The sequence below is a fragment of the Ischnura elegans genome, chromosome 2 (genome assembly GCF_921293095.1).
Source record: "Ischnura elegans chromosome 2, ioIscEleg1.1, whole genome shotgun sequence".
Taxonomy (NCBI): domain Eukaryota; kingdom Metazoa; phylum Arthropoda; class Insecta; order Odonata; family Coenagrionidae; genus Ischnura; species Ischnura elegans.
In genome coordinates this window covers 53,058,504-53,076,653 of record NC_060247.1, presented here as the reverse complement: position 1 = coordinate 53,076,653, position 18,150 = coordinate 53,058,504, and the positions used below count along the sequence as shown (strand labels likewise).

At 39.4% G+C, this 18,150-nt stretch overlaps 1 protein-coding gene across 3 annotated transcripts in view; it reads left to right on the top strand.

Moving 5' to 3' along the window:
• LOC124153740 (ubiquitin carboxyl-terminal hydrolase 2-like) overlaps positions 1-18,150 on the top strand; it is a 140,418-nt gene that overhangs the window by 57,964 nt on the left and 64,304 nt on the right. The window lies entirely within an intron of this gene.

Below are 18,150 nucleotides of genomic sequence, written 5' to 3'. Positions count from 1 at the left end.
ACCGCCTTCTCTCTCTCTCCTGCGATTCCTTTGCTCCCCCGCCTTGTGCTGTGAAAGGATTGGAAATGCTTAATTTGTTTTTGACTTTATTTTAGTTCTTTTATTACGTGCATTTTTTTGTTTTACGATTTCGTAAGAGTTGAAACTCAGACCACGACATAACACATGCGTTTTAATTAGAGAAGTGAGGAGGTGTGGTTTAGTGGTACTTTTTTCCTCTTATTATATTTTTGTTTTTAATGTCATATGTAGATAGAAAATTTTTTTATGACTTATTTGCTCTAACATAATATTTTATGTCTAATCGTAAACGCAGCCAATTACGCATTCCACTTTGTACTTATAGTTTTTCCGATGTTTATAGTTGTATGTTGAATATCAGGTTTTGAATGCAATAAGAATGTGTTAAGTTGAACGAACACCTGCTTTTATTTTTCCGGTCGTCATTGAGATATCATACGTCCGTTGAGCTCTCGTTGTTGCAGCGCGTGTCCATTCAAGGAACGTTCGGACCTGTTACTTCAATTTCTTAAAATTGATCTGGTCATCATCGAAATATTATAAATACGCTGACAGTTTGGGTATTAATTTTGATATAATATTTTAAACAAATCACAGATTGAAGCGGGATGATTCCATGATTTATTGTTCCAAGAGTGGAATGCTATTCCCCGCAATGGTACGATATCAGCTCCTCCTGTATTTCACTATTGCTTAATCTTACCAGCGTTCTTGTGAGCTTTCCGTAATTTTTTCAAGGTCAACGGAATAATTTTTCGTCTTATTTGCTTGAATTGATACACTATCGGAGGAGTCTCTTCACTAATGTTTGGAAGTATGATTATCATGATAAGAAAGGCCACATGCATTGTGTACTCAGGCTTAGTATATTTATCTACTGTGGATCGTAGACCGGAACAAAGGTTTTTATATCATGGCGTAAAATTTTACTATGCCTCTGAAATCATTATTATCATTATCTAATCTCCAAGGTTATCTTTATAAGCAAGAGTTCGGTTGTGAAATCATTCTTTTTCCGTTTCGGCATTTTCCCAATTTCGGATCTTCTTAGTGTGATTTGCATTTCCAATCCTGCCTACGCAAGGCATCTTACCCTAAAATGCTTAATTTGGAGGAAGGTTTCTCTGTAACGCCACTCTTGAATGCCAAAAAATCTCAAGCCAGGCTAGTGTTATTTTGAATGCAGTCAAAAATATATACTGCATTAAAGTGTCCGTCAGTATTTTATTAATTCATCGCATTTGACTGCATCTGCAGAGAAACCTTACTTCAATGTGTAGTAGTTTTATGTTCTTTGCTCTTATTGCATGTGTCGCATGAAAAAGAAACCCTTATGCGATTGGCTCTGCACCGCCATATGTTCTTGTGTTGTGTACTCTCGACTGTAGCCTCCGAAACACAGATGTCGTGATAAGCGCATTGCCACAGAGTTACAGTTCCAGCTACACACGCCCCCTTGGCTTGACCCGCGCGTTTCGTGAATCGCGGGATGCTGGCCAAGTACGTCCGATGAGGAAGGAAAAAATTGAGAAAGCTTTCTCTCGCTCTGCCAATTAATCTCCTCTTCTGCTTCCCTCCTGTTTCTACGGAGATTACTCAATCGTCGCGGTGCGTCGAAGGAAAGTGAGATAAACCGCTCAGCTGTCCAGTAGCGGTAATCACTTGGAGGCGATCGAGTCGGTAGTGTTTTTGGTCATTCGGTTTTTGCGACTCCTTATTGTTTTTTTTTCTTTGTGCGCTGACCTTCGAAGGGGCTATAGTTCATCCTCGGTCGTAGTGAATGGGCTGGTCTCGCAGCTCGGCGGCGGCGGCCTCTGCCGTCCCCCCCATCGGCGGGGAAAGGGGATTCTGGGGTGGCGGAGGTTGGGGGGCGGGGGGTGTAGGTGGGCGGGAGGTTTATTTCGAGAGGCTCTGCGAGTGCTGCCCCCGTCGCCGGCCCCGCGACCGCCGGCGACCTGCCTCCGACGCCTCCTCGTCGCATCTGGGGGACGGCCGGGGTCCCTTACCTCCCCCCGCGAAGGAAGCACGTGTACCTGCCTAGGCTTCGGGACTTTGTGGGGCTTTCGGTCTCTTCTCTGGGCCAGTCTGCGCTCACACGGCCGGGAGTGTGCTGTCTCGTCCCTCGGGAGTCGCGTCTTCGCCGTTCTCGTGGCCGCGCGTGCGGCAATGTTTGGTCAACGCCCGGAAATAGTAGCCCCCTTCTTTCCTCGAAGCGGATTTCGCAAAAGGGCCCATCGGCATGGAATATGGGGTTAAATCCCTGCGTCCGATCTGCGCCTTTTCCCTCGGCCAAACCCGACGAAGTCGCACTTTATCCCGGAATAGCAGCCGCACTCTCTCTCCTCGCCGCGCCAGCTCCCCTCCGTCCCTCCCTCCCGAGGATGTCTTTATTCTTGTAAAAGCGCGGGGAGTGTGAGAAATGGGCGATCTCGGTTGGTATACGCCCGAAGGTTGACGTCTCGAGAGCCCACCGCGCCGCATTGAGTCCGCCGTGGGTTATTTTTTGCCCCGTGACTCTCCCGACTAGTCGTCCGCGAGGAACGACTCCTTCGTTCCTACCTCTCGAGTCCTTGCCTTTCGCTCTCCTTTCGCGATAACCCGGTTGGGTCGGCCCTCTTTCGGCTCGGAGATGCGTAGCCACCGGTGCGGTCCAGCCGTCGCTACGCACAAGACTCCCCCGCTCGCCGCCAAAGTGTTCTTCTTGGATCGCGGTCATTTGGCAAGGCGCCCCGCTTTATAGCGCCTCTCCTCTCCCTCCCTCCGGTGTTTTCCGCCGCGCAAAGATGAGGGTCCAGAGGAGGCGGGGGCAGGCGGCATGGGGCGGGGGCCCGGCGGCGGAGGCCGGAATGGGGGCGGTGGCGCGGCGCGTCGTGACGTGGCTGAAGTGGGGGGCGTGGGCCCTGTGGGTATGCCTGCTCCTCATGCTCGTGTTCTATGCAGGGCTCGCCCTCTTTCCGCCCCCGTCGCCCCCCAGGAGGTCCTTTGCCCCGTGGCCCCCGCCATCAGAGCCGCCCCGGAGGTCTTTCTTCGCCAAGGTAATCTTCATGCCCTCCCCGGAAGATATGAGCCCAACCCCGCCAGCAGTCTTGTGCATTTTGTCGATGAGCCAGGCCCTCTCCTTTGGTTGTCACTCCCCTCCCTTGTCCCCGATTGCCTCTTTGTTTGGTCGAATTGACGTTTTGATCTGTTATTTTGAAATGCGGCGCCCACCTGACACCAAGAAAGCCTCCATTTCCCCTCCCCGTTCTAAATGTAGCCCCGTGATTATTTGCAACTCCATGGAACTTTATTTATATCTTGGCACGGAGAAGGATCTACTCTAATTAAGCCAGGGTGGGTGTCTTTCTTCAGATTTTCTCTCTCTACAGCTTTTATCACTATGTGAGCCACGCATTTAGAGTATGCAATCGTCTATCCGATGCGGGAGACACATCGACGCCATGTGCGCTATATAGGAGATGAAGAATCTATGATGTGAACTAGAAGCTGTAGATGCAGTATTTATTAGTCGAACAGTATTTTACTTCCCCCGTAGTATTATAGATAGTATCGCCTTTTCGGTACCATCTTTCTTTGTGGGATATTTCGAACTGAACTGGCTAGCCTTATTGGCTTCTTCTGCACGTGTCATAGTAGCGTATGTGACTTATTGTTAAATGATATTACGTAGTGTATAATCTCCTTTGACATCTAATAGAAGCAGTGCTCAATCGCATCTTCTTCTTCTTGTTAATTCTGCACAATTGATATACATTTACCATTTCAAATCGATACACCTCGATTTTCGCTCTTCTGCTTACTTGTTTTATTCGCGTAATTTGTGTAATTAAGATTCCCTTTGACTTTAGGTTGTACGAAACTGTTTGGAATCTTGCTATGCCTGATAACTCTTGAGAAACGATGATAGCAGTCGGGTGGACCATCTTTTGCTTGTATTAGCAATGTTAACTTAGTCATTAGTGGCAAATTCTTTTATGGTTTTTATTAAACCTGTGTATATGATATTAATATTCTCAAGGTAATAGTTGCAAATTTCAAAAAATAATTTCTATCGCCCTATTCCTCAGGGAACTTTATTCAATTATTTATCTAGTAAACAGGATCGGTCGGCGTATTTCAATTCATAACGTTACACTGATGATTCAAGGTTTGATATTTTTTGTTTGATTTGATGCCAATAGCAAAGCAGATGCAATCACATAAACCAATATAGATGCAACAACTTCTAGTCAAAGGAATATGTTACTCCGAGATTTCTTACACGGCAGGCACATACTTGTAATTATAGTTTGTGGGCCCTGTAGAATTGTTATTAGCGATAGAATCATTTATTAAAATGTCTGTCCATTGTTTGGTGTAATTTTTGAAAAATATCTTTGCGATTCTTTGGTAAATCTTAAATTGCCAAATTTTCTTTTAAACTCGAGATCTAATGTACTGTAAATCGCTAGCCGCTCTCTTACTTCCTTGTCTGATCGTATTCTTACTGAACTTAAGATTCTCGTTGAATTATGTTGTACGTAATTATGTTTGGACCTTATTGTGACTGCAAAAATTGTGTATATTTCCGAGATACCCCTGTCCGGTCCTCGTAGATCCGGTCCGGTAGATCATCCTGTCTGGTCCATTTGACGAGATTTTGGTTTGAATCCAATTAAAAATGATACATGAATGGCAATATTTAGGAGAAACTAAATCTAACAGAGTTACTAAAAACCGATCAAAATTTACATTTTTAGCTGCGTGTATCTTCTTGGCATTTTTTGCGATATGCCATGCAATCATTAGTAGTGTGTATATTTATTCTACTTTAGGCTAATATCGCATATGCTACCTCCTTTGTTTTATCTTTTTGTGGTTTGTTTTGAATGCAGTATTATGCGGTATTATGCTTTGTGTTTACAAAATTTTGTTTTGGTAACAGCTCTTCATGTCAGTCTATTGTTGATATTTCAGTGATAAAATTTGCTGAGAAATAAATAGTATCAATAACATATGTCACGGAATTAAAGATTAAGCAAAATTTTTACCGCTCCTATTGAAGGTAAATATGAATGACAATTTTAGTAATTATACGTCGTAAGTGAATAAGGCTTGTAACTAGATGAGTGTTACTCATTTGCGTGTATTTGAAGTTGGAGGTTATTTTCAAAGTGATCACTTTTTGTATCTATTCACATTTTTCGTGTCTCGATTCGTTTCCACCATTATTCACACTAGTTGATTATAATACCATCATGGTGCTACGTTGTAAGAGCGGAGGCTGTGGAAGAGAGGTATCTCACTAGACACTACCATATGAAGAGTAATGAAACCTTCGAAGGGACAGCTATACTTAGAGTCTTCCAACTGGCGATATTCCCGTTATAAATATTTGTCAGGTATGTTTCATTCCTAACTATGAATACTAATATAGTTAAGTAGAAATTGACTACCAGATCGTCAAGGTATTTCTTGAGTTTCCACACGACAGGTGTTAAAGTCAGGTATGAATAGTTCTAAAAAAAAATGGAATGGGCCGATATTGCGAAAAAGTTGTATAAGAATATCCATGTGTAATTATCGCGATCGCAAAACTCCATAATAAATCTACTTTTATTTACCGGAACACCTAAATGATTTTGCGATCACACATTGAAATTATTTGCCGTCAACATGTTGATGGGTGTTAATTGCTTAAAAGTGGGTGTTGATGGGTGCCTAATTAAGGTATAAAACTTCCTTCGTGCATTTAAATTTGAATGACGTACTTAAAATATCTATTCGTTGATTTACATTTCTCAACGTAAACAGGAGGAAGGAAAAAATAAGTGTGTATTGCACCTTAGGTCAGGTAGATGATAGTGACAAAATATTGATGCTGATGGCCTTTCAGCCATTCTGTTTTGCTTCCCCAAAAATATAGCATAAAGTTAATAAATAATGTTTCATGAGTTTTTTACTTTTTCATTTATCTGTGCGATAGGTTAGGAATGCTTGATTATTTCAGTTTTACCAATGAGTTATCTCTCTTATTTGCTCACAAAGATTGTTTGCCTTGAAGATAAGTGTTGTCTTTTTTATCAAGCTGGCATTCATATTTATCTATTCCTTGTATAAAATTTTAATCGATTGAAGTGGTTTTACCCTAAGGTTTATAAGAATTATATTTTCAATATTAGTCAATTGGCTTTTTATCTCTTCAAAAATCCATGTAGTTAATGCATTTAATGAGATGATTTTTATTTATTTTCGATTTCCTTCAGTGTTTATTTTCAAATATTAACCAGCGTGAATAAAGTCTCATCGTAAAATATTGGCCGTATCCCTAACGCCTGGCAACTTCTCTTCACAGAATACTTCCCCTCAAAGATCAAAAGTGACAACGCATATTTGTCTGGATCTTTGTGAAGTCCCCCTCCCAGCCTCGTCTCCATCGAATCTCTTTCGTTACTCTCCCCATTAGCGTTGCCCTTGTACCCATTTTCATCGAAATGATGCATAGATAAGGACGCTGGGTACTGGTGTCTTTGTTTTAGCTATTTGACGCGTTCCAAGTTTTTTTTCGAGTGTCTACAAACTTGTCACCGCTGTTTACACTTCAGTGTTCGCGAAATGTGACTGGTGACACCAAATGTAGATCACACTGTTGATTCGCCATAATATGTATTTTTATAGTGCGCTTTTTCCCTATTTTTTCGAAAACTGTTAACAACTAGTAGAAAATGCCATTCATTGCCGACTCGACGTTTTAGTTTATCATTGCCTCTCGAGTTCCTTTCCTCACCCCGTGGACTGCCTCAACCCGCATAACACTCTGGATGCCATTCGGGTTGCCTCCAGGCGCCTAATCCTAAGGAGGCTAATTAGGGCGTAATTTGTTTCTTTTACGCAAGTGCCGTGACTTGTTCATTAGCTTTTGGGGTGAGTGGTAGGCAATAGTGTGAATGAAGAAAACAGTTAACAAAAGAAAGAGAGGGGAGAAATTGAAGGGGACTTGAACTTTCCGGATAAAGCTCAGCATTTGGCAATCGTTTGGAGGAAAATATTTCGGTCCTTTATTATCTTTGAAATATCTCAATGTATTTTTCAAAAAGTTGAGAAATGAATGCGAAGCTGCTGTAATAGCAAATTTCATAGCCGTATTGTGACCCGTCTTGCCATTTATGTTTTATTTTTATTTTACAGTTTCTTTGTGTGGTTCAAAATTTTGTCTGCGTTTAGGTAATACTTTAAAAATATGGCTTCTATGGCATTTTAAAGTTCAATTTTTTTCGAAGCATCTGATTTTGCTTTTATTTTTGGATCTTATTTTCTTAAGCCACATTTTGTGAGTAGAAATTTTTGCAGCGTCTTTTGCGACTTTGCGAAATCAAGAGTTCGAGCGAAAGATGAGGTGATACAAAAAAGGATCCGGAAAGAGTTCATGTCCTCCAAATGGAGTTAAATCTAGACACAAGGTTAAGCGAAAGTCACGCCAAGCCATAAATTTCGAGGTCGACCGATAACCGGAGAGTTTTCGGTGATAGTATTAGTATCTATGGGGATGTATACATTTCAACATAATATTTTTCCGCGATTATTCGCTAATTGTTTTAGAAGAGCATTGGAACTTCATTAATTTTATCTTTTCTTGGGGTGAGATATTGTGTTCTTAGGTGACTCGATTCCGATGAACTCAGATGTGTGTTTGTTCGTTGTTGGTTTTTGATCTGAAAGTTGTCCTCATTCAAATATAATCGTTCAAGTCATTCCGATTCCAACTATGTTATATTTTCCGATGATATTTATTACGTGAGGGGAATATCGACTATCAATACGAATTATCACTAAATAGCTAGAAAATGCGCCGCATAGCGAAAATGATTGAAGCTAAGTATACTTTCTTGGAAGGAACATTCACGGATTTGTCAGTTGGAAATGTTAGAATAAGAATGTGTTCCTATTTTTATATTTTTTGACGTTCCAGGTTGTTGATTTTTTTGGGAAATGCGGTCTTTGTAAAGATTTGAGCTATTTTTTGGCGATCAGTTTAATTGAGAATGCTTCATTTTTCCCGCCTAGATACTTGCTGCGTTAAAGACCGCGAAAATCGAAATCATTTTTATGGCCGCAATTCATTCAAGGTGTTGACGTCATCATCTCTCGCGTGAGACATCACGAGGTTGAGATCTAAAATGAATTCGTTCGAATGTGCTATCGGCCGTTAAATATGGACCGTAATTAAGTAGTCTCCGTGTTTGATCTCGCTATCATTCCAAGGTGCCGATGACGTTTGTGGTGTTTACCGAGTGGCGTATAAATTAACGGCGAATTAGTGCTTTCATTACTTGTGCGTCAATGCATTTGCTGTGGGCATTAGAAGTTAACATGGTAGTGGGGCACGAAACCACCTTATACTATAGTGAAGTTTGTCATTTTCTGTTATTTTTTCCTTTCATTGAAAATTTAGGTTAAACTACGGGTTCAAAATTCATATTCTCATAATTATTCTAGATATCTGTTCTAAGAATGCAAAAAATTAAAACAAACGAATTTTCTATCATCAAACGACTTTATTCACAATTTTCTCGTATGGTCATGAACAGACCTCTTTACAAATAGGCTGATATCTCTTTTCTCTGACAACTCATTTTCAATGCTTTTCAAAGTTTGTTTGCCCATTTTAAGTCCCTTTGAAAGTTTACGTCCTTCTGATGTACTTCATAATTTCCCAATTTCAATTTATTAACGGTTTCACCGCAAGTGCATCAGTTGGTGGTACTCGTGTTAATCCCAACGTTAAAGGGCATTTCAGTTTGGGATGTTATACAGGTTTTTTGTGTTATCGCTGTCCATTTTATCAGTTCGAATGATATGTGACTTCTGGTCCTTCGACATTATCGTGTAAAAACACGAAAAGTCAAATATGTTGGGTTGGCGTATCAATGGTATCGGAGTTGTTTGTGGTTGACGAGCTACCGTTGACGACACACAATTTAGGACGACGTCGAAAGCCATTTGTCGAGTGAACGCCATGTTTATTCATTCACCTGGTGTGCTAATGAACCCGAAAGAGTCTTAAACGCCCTCTTATGGCTTCTGTGCAAACAAGATTTGACTTTTTTTCTTTTCGCCGCCTGTGTATGAGAGGCAGCGTCATCCGCATCGAAAGGCATGGGTTGACAGGCGTTAATTAACGCGCTCCCACCCTTCCTTCTCCGGTGCTTTGCGGACACCTTTCTGCTACCCCGTGGCAGGCTTCTTCGCCGTCTACCGCTGTCTTACATGTCGAACTCCTTCTATCCAGGGTTGTTCCATAGGCGATTTCAATCGTCGATTTTTGATGTCTAAAACAAACCTATCATTTCCTTTGTGGATGTTGGTATTCGGACATGGGAGTGCAGAATCGAAGATTTTGTGTTGTCGACGGTCAGCGAGTTCTGATGGTAATAATCTGTAGTGGAATTGATGTCTCTCACTTAGTGCCTCAGCCTTATAATTACTTTGGATAGGCGAGGATAGATCTTTCCCCGACTAAGCTACAGTATGTGAATCTTGAATATTCAGGCTAGAGGGGGTAGTTACATGCCCAAGGCTACCTCGTATTGGGAGGATTTTTGTTTGATTTATTCCTAGGCTTCATTATGATTACGGAACATCATAGATTGCAGCCAAATGTCGTGACCACGGCATTGTCTCGCTGCTCCTACGAAATTCGTATTGCAAGTGGTTATTTCTGATCAAGAAATCTAGGTTCCCGCTACTGTAGTTGCCGTGAAAACCGAAGTATTATCCGTTTAGCGATCGTTTGAATGAGCAAATATTATCGGTTATTGTAATCAAACAGTCATTGCGTTCTAGTATTTACCCTTGACTACCCCAAATACCTTTATCCTCTAAGTAGGCCAACAGTACGCTGTTATCGCTATTAAAAATTTTATTTTTCATATTTTAATCCCGCATGAAAACTTATTTTATCAATATTTTATATATTTTTAAATAAATGCATAATTTGAACATGTAAAGTTTGTATTTTAATGAATTCAGAGGTGAGCTAAAATAGCTAAAATGTAGAGAAGAAAATGTCTATTTTTTGGTCTACCGTTTCCACTTATGAGGATGTTTATTGTCTCTTTATGGGTGCACAGCGGAAAAACTCGTATTCAAATTTACACCAGAATTTGGAGAAGTAAGATCGCTTGATGATGAAATAAGCCACAGCTAGGAAATCCTTGGATTTGGCAAAACGGAGGTGTACTAAGATTACGATGGTTGTAATTTTTTCGCATGTTTTTTTTTTTAAATTCCCGTTCTGTAACTGTCTCAGTACATTGGTGACCTATCTTAGTGTTTACATTGGTGCTCCTTTATTGCGCTAAAATTTCGTTGAATTAAAGCGGAGTTATTACGCCTTCCCATGTTCTTGTTGAGTTGGGGGCTTTTGCATATGTAAATAAACTTATGACGCTTTGCTCGTCAGGTGATTGCTATGCTCACCCTTTTTGGTGGCTGCTTCTAGCGAGCGGCGGAAGCATTCCTCACAAAATCTTGTTTAAGTTCTGAGGTAAATTCTTCATTCGAAAACTATTAGCGTTCATGTCATTGTCTAATGAGATGGTTTCGCTCCTCTTATTCTTTTTCCGTCCACTTTCTTTGATGCCACTCTCCCCTGGGGCGCATTCATGTTTAAGATTGATTTATCATCATCTTTTTGCCCTTCTTGAAATAGAACTCTATTTTTAGGAACCTTGATGGTAAAAATAGCGTCTTGCTATGTTTACGAAAAATATTATTAGCAGTTATCATCTCTTATCGCCTCGTTCGGAGGGAGTTGTTTCAAGGAGTAAGCTGTGGATCCACATCGTGCCGTACCTGTCCTAGCTGGTTGAAACTTGAAACGTGGATTCATTTATACCCTTCTTAAGTCACACGCCTGGATGTGATATATCATAGTGATTCCTTGTGACCTTGATGTTGAGATACGCATTTTCGTCTGGGTTCGTTTTATAAATGATAAATAACTGTCTTATAAAGCTGAAAAGGGTAAGACGATTTGTTATGTAGGTATTTTATTTTGATCTTAATCACGTCATCATAGATATTTGGATTAAATTTTGTGTCTATGGTTTGTAATTTGCTATAGTTGGTAGGGGCGGGTTAAAGTCCTTACCTGTTAAAACAAAGGTCGCGGGATCGAGTCCCGGTAGGGAAGCAAATTTACAACTGCCTCAGCATGAGTTTATGTTTGTTTTTGTCCATATAGTTTAAGATTCAATACCAAGTAATTAGGTGAGGGCTTTTGGTATAAATATACTATAATTTGTGTTAAGCATTTGGTTATTTTCTGGCATGTAAAAATACTGTAAGGCAAATACATTGACTCTGGAAATTAAATGATATTTTACGGTGCAACTATAACAGCTTCGTTTTTTCCGTAATTATTTTTGAAAGGGAAATTATGCTTAAGGTGCTTTTATTGAATACATATGTAATACCTCTATCAAATTTTATTTTAAAATGATTGTGACTTTGGTATTTGAGCTGAAATATATCCTTCTGCTTGCTATGCTGTTGACCTCAACCATCAGTCATATTTAGTGATTAACACAGTCTTTCGATATCACGTTAGGTTTCAGTTTTTGGTGTGTGACCATGCAAATACTTCACTCGTTTTCCCCATCAAGCTCAAGATAAGCCGCTTGGAGAAAGTGCTGATATTTTTCCTAATGGTTTCATGTAAGTTTCATCAGTAGTTAATTTGTGAAAGCTGTATTGACCTAATTACCGCAGTTGACACGGTGCCAGAGAGTTGGCTCTCGCAAGCCAGTTGGTGATATGACCGCGTTTCTGAACGTAAGGGATTTCGTGATGTGAGGGGTCTTAAGTAAACAATGAACTTGAAAGTGTAATTATTCATGCGCTCTTTGTGGAAATTGAAAATCGCGTTTCTTCTTTCTTTCACTGTTTTCGTTGGAGTGCCTACTGGGGCAAATTATTCCTACAATAATCCTAAGATATTTAGTAATCTAGATTTACAGGTCAAAAAAGTGGTGCACCGTGTAATTCATCGTTTACGATGGTTGCCTGAAGCTCTCAATATTAAATCTCAATTGTATTGATTACTATTATTCCCGATAGTTTTGGGTGACTGCTGCTAAGAAGTATACCATTACAATGGCACTTCTCCATTAAATTAAATGAATTTTTTGTTTTTGTATTTACCTATATATTTTGTGTATTTCGTCACAGTGTTGAAACGGGCTGAACGGAACATTGTCTTCAAAATCTGTCTTGCAATGGCTTGATGAGACGAAAAATTGAGGAATGATTTAGGGTTTTGTTTGTTTTAGTCTCTTTTCAAGCTTGAATTGCTTTAAAATGGTAATTTTTTCGTCGTTATCGATTTGGAGGTATATATGGTGAGATGTAATGAGAAAACGAATAATTGCTCCTCGTTCTGTGGAATAAAAAAACTTCATTAAGAGAGAAAGAGGGGAGTGAATAGGTATTTACTGAGGGGCAAGAGGATATTCTAGGCTCTAGTAGAGATAAGGTAATAGAGAAGCGAGGATGTGTCAGAAAAAAGAGAATTATTGAACAATGGTAACAGATATTTTCCAGAGCTTGAGCTTAAGTAGGAACTCCAATCGTATTCTTGTAGTGCGCAGCTATGAAGACTTAAAGAGCGTCCATTTCCATGATAACCTACTGTCACCGGTACTTTTCCTTCTATGGTAATTGTCAACCTATACGTATTCAATGTGCATATAAAATATTAATTTTGATATTACGTGGAATGGAAATGAATCATTAAGAAAACTTTCATAACTTAACACAAAGATTATTTGGTGATGATGTGAGACTGGGAGAATTTGAGACAGGCAACCGTTTTAATATCATATACGTAGGCCGACTTTGTCTTTCTTAGTCTAATTTTTTTAAGGTTGAACCCGTCTTATTCGTTTGTGTGTGTGTACTGGCAGTCATTCGCATAGATGAGCAGCAAGGGCCCTCCATTGCAGCCGGAGAAGCCCGCCTCGAGGGACTGCTGCGGCGTTTACGTCTCGGCGCGGCGGCCCTGTCCTCTTTTGGACCATCTCTGGCAGGCCTCCCGCGCTCCTTCGCCCCCAAACACTTTCTCCCGCTCCCACGGTATCCTTGGTCTTTGTGTCTCCTCTCCTTCCGTCCTTTTTCTCCCACCTTCTCGGTCCTCTCTTTCGCCTGTATTTCAGCCTCATCCACCACGGTCCAATCAATACGTCTGCGTAGACGGACAGGAGAAGAAGATTCTTTTGAGGTTGTCTGCTCATATTTGGTTGTATGCTCGTATTTTTTGGGAAAGAGACCGAAACTTGAGCCCAATGAGTATTAATGGCTTGGTTAAATTTGAATTCCAGTTACCATTAATTTCCAAATTGTGTCAATGACGTTGAAAATAGGTGAGAACGAATTATAGCTAACAGTGGATGACATTACGGCTACATCAATACTGTAACTCAAATCTGAGTCCTTTTTTTTACTGCAATGTATCTCTTCAGAAAGGGAGAGAAGTTTGATAGACGTTTATTATGATATGTCTCGCTACTACGAAAAGAATGTTTTACAGGAAGGGCTTGAGAGGTCATTAAATATATAATACCCATCATGACGCTAAATTTCGGGGTGCTTAATTTCAACTTTATCTTTCATTACAGCTAACCCGGGGAAATAGCTCCTTTTATTTCTTTATCATAGTTTATTCTTATTTCATCTCTAATCAACTGTTCAGGTGTAGGGTGAGCTTCCGTTATGTTAAGTTTTCAGTCATCCTCTACTATTATGCGATGATATCTGAATCCGATAGGAGGAAATTCTCATGTGGTGGTATTGTTTTTTTGTAGCGATGCTAATGTTATAGTCGCCGTTATTATCCAAAATGCTGATTGTACAACTTCAAATTACTAATAGTTATGCTATAAAACGTATAGTTAAAAATTTTAGTCTTTGTGGAATGTAGTAATAGAAAAAGAGGCTTCGATTCTCTCCATCGCTACCACGACGCAGACCATGATTCTGATTTGCATATCATATTCTCAAGTTTTTTGTTACAATTTCAGTAATATGTAAGATCTTATTGAAAATAATAAAAAGATGTCTGTTTCGCCGACATTTCGCGGGCTTTATTTTTACTTAACGAGTTCCTTTTGGATGATGAACTAATATTTTGGTTGTTGAGTATTTTGGTATCGTCTAGCCCTAAGATTTTCCAGGATGAATTCTTGTTTTCCTCGAGGATTATCTACTCACGAGTTACTGTGGAATTATTCAGGAAGCCCAGTGGGTAGGATGCGAGATTTACGTCAGTATTTGCCTGGATAAGATAAGTGTTCTGGCGGCGGTATTTAACCAGCTTCAGATAGGCCGCTGGTTATCTTTATGGGGACTTTCTTCCAACTTGTTAGGGATGAAAGAATGACATTCATGAATCACAGGAAGCCAAGTGGGTAGGATGCGTGATTTTTGTCGGCATTTGAATAAGATAATTACTTAGGCCACGACATCACTCTTACCGTCAAGTATAAATGTCAGTTTAGGCCGTGATTATGAGGTTAAATCGTAAATGTTCGAATTGTCACAATTTTAAGAATTTTCCCATTTTAGCAGTTGAAATATTTACTCTGAGTAATAAATACGCGGATATTTTACATCTCCAGTTCGAACTCAACTCCTTAGCTTGGGAAGCATGCACTGTACTGGGGGAATCAGCTCCATCCCCACGAAATACTTGCCGCATTTTTAGCGCCCTTCCCTCCTCCTGTTCCCTCCGCCTCTCACTCTCCCGCTAGTATGCGACCCTTCAGACTCCCCCTCCTAATTCCGTCCTGGCCCAGTTTCCCACTAATCTCCTCGCCCTCTCCCTCCAACCTCTCTCCCTTCTCCTCCCTCCCGCCTCCGTCCCCATCAGTGAGCCACTAATACTTCCTCATGCCGGCGAAGCTCTTGTTAGTCAATTACGAGAAAAGAAGTTGGGCGGAGGGGAATGGGATTTTTCCGCTCAATGGATCATTTAAAATGTCCTTATTGGTGTCTCTCCTCTCCCCATTTATCTGTTCTTACGATATCATCATCCGCGTGGTAGGTTCACAGGTGTCGTCTAATAGTGGTTACGTTTAACAATTATATTTGTTGATGAATTTACCCTTGTTTTGTTTCTTAGTATGAGAGCAAAGTAGCTCTTTGCAGTAGTAAAATGTATAAAGTAGAATTTTTCCTGGAAATATGCTGGTATAACTTTCTACATAAATGTATTTTTCATCCCTATCCATTTCAATATATGTTAGTTCAATTTCAAGTAAGTCATTTCTGTGATTAGGATGGCATACACCTTGGAAAAAAATAAATTTGCATATGCATTGGGTCGAACTATTCCATCGAAGCATTGAATCTTTGCATTATTTTGTTCCCGCGTTGCCGCTGTCATAATTAGTTACACTCCTAAAGTTTTATCTTAAGCTATTGTAATAGTTTGTCTTTCATTTCGAAAATATGTAACGTTGTTCTTGACGTAAACAAATGTATAATGAAGTGAACGCATGACATTAATAGATAATTAATTAAAAATGAATTACACTGTGTGATATTACTGTGCACTTGGCATTTTGCAACTTAACGGCGAATTTAATTTATTGATTTCATGATTATTGTGAATTAAGCAAGGTGCTTTGGTCTAGAAGATACTTTCCTGTAAGTATGTAAAAGTCGAAATTTTTGTCCTAAAGGAATTGATATGATTAACATTTATTTGTTCAGCTATACTTGATTTTCAATTCCCAGAAGGTGCGTACCTCTTGGAGAAGGTAAATGGCATACATCTTTGAAAGGACAATTTTCGTAACGAGGTGTGTGGGGAAAGGAACAAATTACCTGGCAATTAAAGGCCTAGATGGTGATTCTTTGAATGCGGTTGTTACGTCTCTAAGGAGTTTTTAAGGTCATCCCTCTCCCCCTTTAGTTGCTGACTTAAATAGTTCTTGGCTCTTGCCTTGCTGGGTGTGGGTCATTTTGTATTAAAAAGCTCTCATGTAAACTAGCTGTTTCAATTTTAATATAATAATACTGCAAAGTTTTTACGTACAAATACAAAAAAATTGTTTGTTGATCGAAGCTGGTTCTGTGAATTCCATCATTTTTATTGTTGTGTTCACTACCAATTTCCAGGATGGCTATTCATGATAAATATTCTTTATTCCATCGCAACCGAAAAAATTGATTTTAATATGTCGTGTGTTAGCTTTAAGATCCTTAGTGAACCGGTTTATGGATAGACGTGGTATATCGTGAAAGAAAAGTTAGAGAAGCTGATAACAAAAGGTAGAAATGAAGCTCATCAGCTCATTCCGTTGAATGACATTTGGCCAATTTGACTCCGTGGTAAAAAATATTTTATTGTGTTAACACAAAACTTATAAATTTACAACTTCTTGGTTCTTAATTTTCATCGGTAGATTTCATTCATATCGAAAGTACGAGATAGTGCCGTAAGTGTGATGCCCTAACGTTGATAGTTTTTTTTACGATCAAGCATTATTTTATTCAGCTTAATACATCTGCTGTTAATTTAAAGCAGTCTTAAACGTATTTGGCAATGCTTCGCGGTAGTGGTATGCTATATTTGGTATGGAATAGGAAATAATTCAGTTGTGAAGCAAATATGTTGTAATGTAGATCCACTTTATAATGAATATGGATACCGATCGTAAGATATACGTTAAACCATTTAAGGACTCTATTTAAAAGAAGAGTAGTTTTTATTTACAGAAATTACAGGGTGAAAGATTGCTTGCAGTTTTCTAATTAATTATCAGCTAGAGAAGAATGGTTCAAATTCGTGAAAGTCTGTGGTGGAATGTCATTAAACCCCGAGTTCTTGATTTATCTTTATTACCAATAGGTATAGAGTGAAGAGAGGGAAGATAAAAAGGCATCGAATTAGAAAGGGTATTAATTTTTGTGAGGAGTGGTTAAGAGTGACTTGCTTAAAATAGGAGACTCCTGATTACCTATACGAAACTCTAAATATCATTTTTGACGAAATTGCTTGCTAACAATTTTCTTGGAACGGTTCACCTCACTGACTCGTTTAAATACAACAATTTGAACCTTTCTTGTATCTTGGATAATAGGTTGATGTTCGAAAACTTTCCAAATAGAAGCGATAAACCCACGTGGTTTTTTGCTTCTATTTGGAAATGCATGTAACATATTTTTCAAGCTCATGAAATTAAGCTATATGTCTCGTTTAATGACCTCTTTCTCACGTTAGCAGCCTATCATGTAACTTATTATATTGCTTGGATATTATGGTTTACTTATTTCTGAGTGGATTTTAGTGTTTGTCATTGTGGTAAATTTTAACTTAGCATGTGGATCATGCTTTAACTGCTGAGGGTAACATTATTCATTGATTTATCGCAATTTTTCATGTATCTCATGCTGCCATTTCCTCATTATTTTTCGTACTCGCTTCTAAAAGTATTATAGTAAGCATTAGGATAGGTACGTTACCTTGAAAAAACGTTTCTCTTGTGGTACCTATCATAGTTTAACACAAGTGAATTCATCATCGAATATTGCTTTGAATATTCATGTTCACGTAGGTGTAATATCCGTAATCGATGTTCAAAGAAAATACCATTTTACGGTTCTTCAACCCGTCATTTTGCCCTCTTTATCGTCAACGAAGAACAACGGGGGCGAGGCGTGAGGGAAAAATATTAAAATTTTCCCGATAATATGTATCAGTCGCCGACACTCCCGCGTCTTTCATTGGCTGCTTCTCTCCTATGCACCAATGCCTTGTGGTTGTTCAAACTTAGCGCACAATCCGAAGACGAGGCAGCTGCTTCCGTTAGTATTTGAAATTTTCTGGACAAAGATAGGCTTCTATACATTTGTTAAATACATATTTAAATATTGATTTCTCGGGGTACGTACGCCTTAAAATCCCAGACGTTTTCATACAGTTAAATTTAAAAGTGGATTTCGAAGATTTTTGTTACGCCTTTGGTTTCACGTTTTGTTGGCGTTGAAATTCCGTTCGAGTTAAAGTTTTAATCTTCCGTAGTGCTGGCAATGGCAAATTCTGTGTGATTGGCCAACACCCTGGGAGATAGAGAAAGTGACGGAGCA